The sequence below is a fragment of the Petaurus breviceps genome, unplaced genomic scaffold (genome assembly GCF_028583685.1).
Source record: "Petaurus breviceps papuanus isolate PSGF00001 unplaced genomic scaffold, PetGlider_PUasm1.0 90919, whole genome shotgun sequence".
Classification (NCBI taxonomy): Eukaryota; Metazoa; Chordata; class Mammalia; order Diprotodontia; family Petauridae; genus Petaurus; species Petaurus breviceps.
Genome location: NW_027187378.1, coordinates 30731074 through 30736711, shown reverse-complemented (window position 1 = coordinate 30736711; position 5638 = coordinate 30731074). Strand labels below are relative to the sequence as shown.

Here is a 5638-nt window from a genome sequence, read left to right as displayed (position 1 = left end):
GATTTTGGTTTTTTGGGGGTTTTTTTGCTTTTTTTTTTTAGGAGAGGGGAAGGCAGGGCAATTGGGGTTAAGTGACTTGCCCAAGATCACAGAGCTAGTAAGTGTTAAGTGTCTGAGACCAGATTTGAACTCAGGTTCTCCTGACTCCAGGGCTGGTGCTCTATTCACTGTGCCACCTAGCAGCCCCTACCCCACAGTTTTAAAAAAGATGCTAGGCAGACAGAGTCAAGACTAGGAGTGGGCAAGGTTAGCATCTGCATAAAGCATTACCTACGGTGTAGAGGAGAGTACAAACAGGAGACTTTTCAATATAATCTTTTACAAATGGATATTTTTAATGCCAGAAAATCTTACAGTCTGTGGATATTTTGTTGTGATAAATTATTATGGTGATTGATTGTTTTGGGTGAATAAGAAAAGCTGATATTTATTTAGCACCTTGAAGTTCACAAAGTGCTTTATATAAGTTATCAGATTTGAGCTACATGTGTAATCTCTCATACAGATTCTGTAAGAAAGGTACTACAGGTATTATCCTTTGCGAAGACAATAACTAGAGGGTCAGTTTTCAAGACTTGCTGAGGATGCACAGATGTTGTGTTCCAGTCCTGTAAACAGATTCAGAGGTTCAAAGGAGGATAATTTGCCAACACCAGAATAAAGGACCACGATCACCCTAGAGAGAAGCCAATATTAAGGAAGAAGCAAACAGAAGCTAGCTGACTACATTAAAATGTTATTACTTACATGTTTTCCTCTATAATTTCAAGGAAGCAAACTTAGATTTGATGAAAGGAAACATTTCCCAACAATTACACCTCTCCCAAAGTGGAAAGGATGATCTTGGGAAGCAGTTGGGTTTCCCCTCATTGGAGAGTTTCAAGGCAAGGTCGGGCGATGATTTTGTCAGCTCGGTTGTAGAAGGGATGATTGTTTATGAATTGCACTAGAACTCTGCGGTCCCTTCCAACTCTGAAAATCTGTGTCACCTGGAAGAGGAAATAGACACGTTCTGTTTGGCCCTAAGTGGCAGAACAGAAACAATGGGTGAGTTTGCAGAGAGGCAGATGTAAGCTTGATGTCAGGAAAAACTTCCTACCAGTTAGAGCTGTCCAGAAATGGAATTGGGTAAGAGCAAGAGGGGCCTCTAGTACAGGCTGAATACTCACTTCTCAGAGACAAACAAATGGAGATCTCATTCCAGTATAGCTAAAGCAAGGTAAGCTCTGGGTTCTTGGCTGATCTGAGGCTGTGATGCTGTGCTCTAACTATGGCTAGGGACAATATCACTGTATAATGATGCCTCCACTCAGTTCTTCTGAGGACTTCTAAAGCACATTATGTATGGGAAGGAATCTTCCCTATCTTCCAGATATCCCTTGTAGGGAAGAAAAAGTCAAGACAGGTAGATTAAAAAGGAAACTCACTAGAAAGGTGCTCCAAAGGAAAGAATTTTCCCAAGGTCTCAGAGCAACTCAGAGGCAGAGCCAGGATTAGAAACCCCATGTTGGGGGGTTGGGGGGTGAGAAGGCCCTCCACTAGGTGGCAAAGCTGCTATAGCACCAGCTCTGGAGTCAGGAGTCTGAATTCAAATCTGGCCTCAGACACTTAATAGCTATGTGACCCTGGGCAAGTCACTTAACCCCAATTGCCTCGAAAATATGAGGGGGGGGGAGGGAGAGAAACAGAGAGAGAGAGAGAGAGAAACCACATGTTGGAAGCCATGCAGAAGTTTGAGAGCCAGCCTCCACTATTTCTCCAAGCAGAATTCTTGGAATTGCACACTGGTAATGGTACCTAAGCACCTGTCCAAAAAACACGTATTTATTGAATGTCTAGTATGTGCACAGAAGTAGGCTAAGCTAATGCATAAGATACAAAAATGAATAAAACAGTCCATGCCCTTGAGGAGCCTAGCTCCCATTGGGGAGAGAAGATTCCCCAGTTATGCCTATAAAGTCATCCCATACAGCCTCTTTTTGTACTGGGGGGACATCATCATGGACTGAAGTGGTTAATGAAAGCTTCCTGGTTGAGGGAGAGGGAGGAGATTCCAGTTGTTTCTTGAAGGATACTTATTAAATGAATGGATTTCCATAAGCACATGAAAAAGGAGAGGAGTAGGGAAGACCTGCTTCGGGAAGAAATAGTTAGACCAAAGGTTTGGGGATGCAAAAGCATTAGGCTCATTCTGGAGTTCAGTTCCTGCTTGGGACTGTTTGTATGACCAAGGGCAAGTACTTTCTCTTTGGGCCACCATCACTCAACCATGAAGGTGAGTGGGGAGAGATAAGTAGGCTGACCTCAATCCTGGAGGATTCTGAGTGCCAAGCTAAGGATTTTGAACCTCTTGGAGACTCAGTTTCCTCACATGTAAAATAAGAGGTCAGAGTAGGTCTAAGGACCTTTGCAAAAGGTTGAGCTTTATGTCTTTTAATCTATATCTTTGTTATGTCGGGCAGTGAGCAAGATTTTTGAGCAGGGTAGTGGTATGATGAAAGCATTTTTTTTTTTGAGGAAGATGAATCTGCTAATAGTATACACAATAGTTTGGACAGGGAGAGACAGTGGTGGCCGTACTTATGAAGTCATTGAGCTAAGTGGCTAGGAGGTGGGGGATGGGATTGAGGTGTGGTTCTCTGGATGGTTTCCAGGAAGTGGCAGAGCCTTCCTCTGACCCAGGGCTTCTCATAGCCCATTGCCTTTACCACCGACCCCATGCTGCCTATACGGCCATGTGGTTATGATGAGGATAAAATAAGATAATGGATCTTTAAATGCTCTGCAAAACATAAAGCACTGTACACATGTTTTATTAACAACAAAAACAATGATTGGCTGAGAATAGCTAAGGCTATGAGCCTATCTCTGGACTGTTTTGGAGTTTTAGAGTCATTCTAACAAGCTGTCGACATTTGGCAAACATTTAAATCCCAATTAGCTTTTGGTCTAGTGGAGAGAGCACTAGATTTTGAGCCAGAGAATCTGGTTTTGAATTTTGGTTTTGCTTTTCCTGACTGTGTGATCATGGTCTAGTCACTCCCCTCCATGGGCTTCAGTTCATTCATCTGTCAAATGAGGGTTAAGATCAGTGGTTCTCTAACTTTTTGGTTCCATCACTCCCTTATACTCTTTTTTCTCTTACCCCTTTATACTCTTTAAAATTATTGAGGGTCCCTCAAAACTTTTGTTTATGTAAGTTGTACCAGTATTTACTTTATTAGAAATTAAAATATCTTAGTATTGTTGTAAAAGTAGTTTGGGCGTCATTGACCCTCTAAAAGAGTCTGGAGGACCCTCCACACTTTGAGAACTACTGAACTAAATGGTGGCTTTAAATGCTATAACCTAGGTCCTTGCCCCTCTTCTTTCCTCTTCATTCCTCATTGTCCAATATCATGGGCACTCACGACATTTTTTCCTGACTAGATAGCACTCAAGATTTTATAGACAGTCTTTACTACAGAGTGAATGGGTTTGACCAGGGGTGGGGATTCAGTTAAAGGGCCACAGGTGAGGACCTAGAAGGCCATAGCATGGCCTCCAGCCAAAGGTTCCCTACCCCTAGGCTTGGCTATAGGGCACCGGTGGCTTGTATGCTTTCTTCCAATGAGTGGGTGGGTGAGAATAGCTAAGGCTATAAGCATACTGCTGGATTGTTGGTCCCATTTTGACCACCAGTGCCACCCCACCCCCTGACATGCATCCCCTTCTCAAGGCCATCCTTCCCTCTCCCCACATGGGTCACCAGATTCTCCTGGAAGCAGATTGCCCCTTTTCCCAACACAGCTCAACCAACAGTTGGATTATCCTCTTCAAAACTGCCTATGGCCACTCCTACCACCTTATTATTTTTTTCCCCTAGTAAAAAAAATTCCTAGCTAGGGCTCTGCCAGTAGGCTATCAGGGTCTAACCACATGCTGAAGCTACAGGTGTGCAACTGACTGTTACCAGGTGCCACGATAACAAATTTGGATCAGTAATTGTAATTTTTAATAATCATTACGCCATATTCATATCAGTATCTGATTATGTTCCCACGATTGAAAAACTTGGATTCTTTTTCCCTAGTCATTCTCCCTTTTCTTCCTCCCTCCTCCCTGGAGCCCAGTGTGGTCAATGGTTAATGTTTAGCCTCCATTGGGTAAGATTCCCTCCTTCCAACCTCCCTCAGCACAGGGCCTAGGAAGCCTTGAGAGGGGGGATGGGAGAGGGGGCAGGCAGAATGTGTGATAGGCAAAGGGGTGCAGTGGAGTGAGACTGAGTTAGACTGAAAAGCCCCACTGCGCAGGCCTAGGCCCTGACTCAGGCCTGAGGCCAAGGTGAGCAGAGGAAGCCGAGAGGGAGCCAAGAAAGAGGTGAGTCTGGACAGCTGGCATGAGTGACCTTCCTCCTGGCCAAAAGAATCAAAGTCCGGGTGGGGACATCCATGAAAGTGGAAGGTTCTTCACAGAGCTCTGGATCTATGCACCTTGGGATGGCAAGTGCCCCTTGGTCTGACCACAGGGCACCGGGCAGCCTCAAACTGCAGTCACCTGTATGTGCCTAAGGGACTGTACTCTACCGGAAGGTAAAGTAAGTGACTTCACAAAATAGCTCCCAGATCCCATCTGGGTGGGATGGGGGTGTCTCAGGGTGGGGAATGGGATCCTGTGGAAGGGCTGACTTTGGCTCCACCCCTCTACAGGAATTTTTGCTTCCCAAAAGTACTCTGCTAACCACCCTGGCCTCTCTCAGAAGCTTTGAACCAGGCAAGACAAGGGGGAAAGGACCAATTTGTCCTCTTCACTCAGCCAGCTAGAGTGCTTCCTTCCCATGAGAAAAGGAGGGGGGGAGGGAGTTGTTGCCAAAGACAGAAACAGAAAAAAGAGAAAGTCTTACATAGGCCTGGGAGGACCCATTCATAGCTGTTAGGTGGTGGATTCTGGGGGAAAGGGAATGAGCACCCATCTTCACTCAAGAGACTCTACTCCCTCTGGGAGGCAAACACTACTTTCCATCCTGGTAATGACCTTGACAGTGTGCAGCCCACAGTTGTGGTCAGCAGAGGGAGCCCTGACTCTCTAGTCCCTTTTGCACCCGAGTTTGGCTTGAAAGATGAATGTATGGTCTTTTCTGGCAAGGGGGGGATATGACCAGGGTTCCTAGAATTTGGAGCAGAATAAATATACTTGCCCCACCATAACTTTGTTTGCCCCTTGCCTAAGTGGGAATTGATCATGAGGGGGCCCATGGGATTGGGAGAGGGTGGTCCTTCAGGACCTACCCTGCAGCTGGGAATCAGGGCAGGGAGGGCTGTGATGGGATGGGAGAGGTCAGGGCATCCTCATTCAGGACATTCCAATCAGAATCACCACCCAGCCCTGGTCCTGTTGTCTGTGCCCACGTCTCTCCCAGTCTGAGGACACCTATGAAGGCATCTATTGGATTGTCTAATTAAGTACTTACCTTCCTCCAAGTCTCTCATTCCCTACCCTATTCTCCCCACTAATTTTGAACAACTCTACTCCAGGCTTTCTATTCCCCATTCCCTCCTGCCAACAAGCCCCGTCCTCCCCTCTCTTTGGTCCTGAAATGAGGGTCCCTGGAGACAGCCCCAGGTGCCCATCCCTTACTCAAAGGAGGTTAAAAAAAAAA

The 5638-nt window shown here is 45.7% G+C and overlaps 1 long non-coding RNA gene across 1 annotated transcript in view; it reads right to left on the bottom strand.

Annotated features, from left to right (window-relative positions):
• Positions 1 to 283: 283 nt before the first annotated feature.
• The window catches only part of LOC138152056 (uncharacterized), a 55066-nt gene continuing 49711 nt past the window's right edge, over positions 284 to 5638 (bottom strand). Inside the window, exons 4-5 of the long non-coding RNA XR_011166014.1 lie at positions 748 to 989; positions 284 to 608 (exon numbers count right to left, since the gene is read on the bottom strand). This is a non-coding gene — a long non-coding RNA (uncharacterized lncRNA). The remainder of the gene's footprint in view (positions 609 to 747; positions 990 to 5638) is intronic.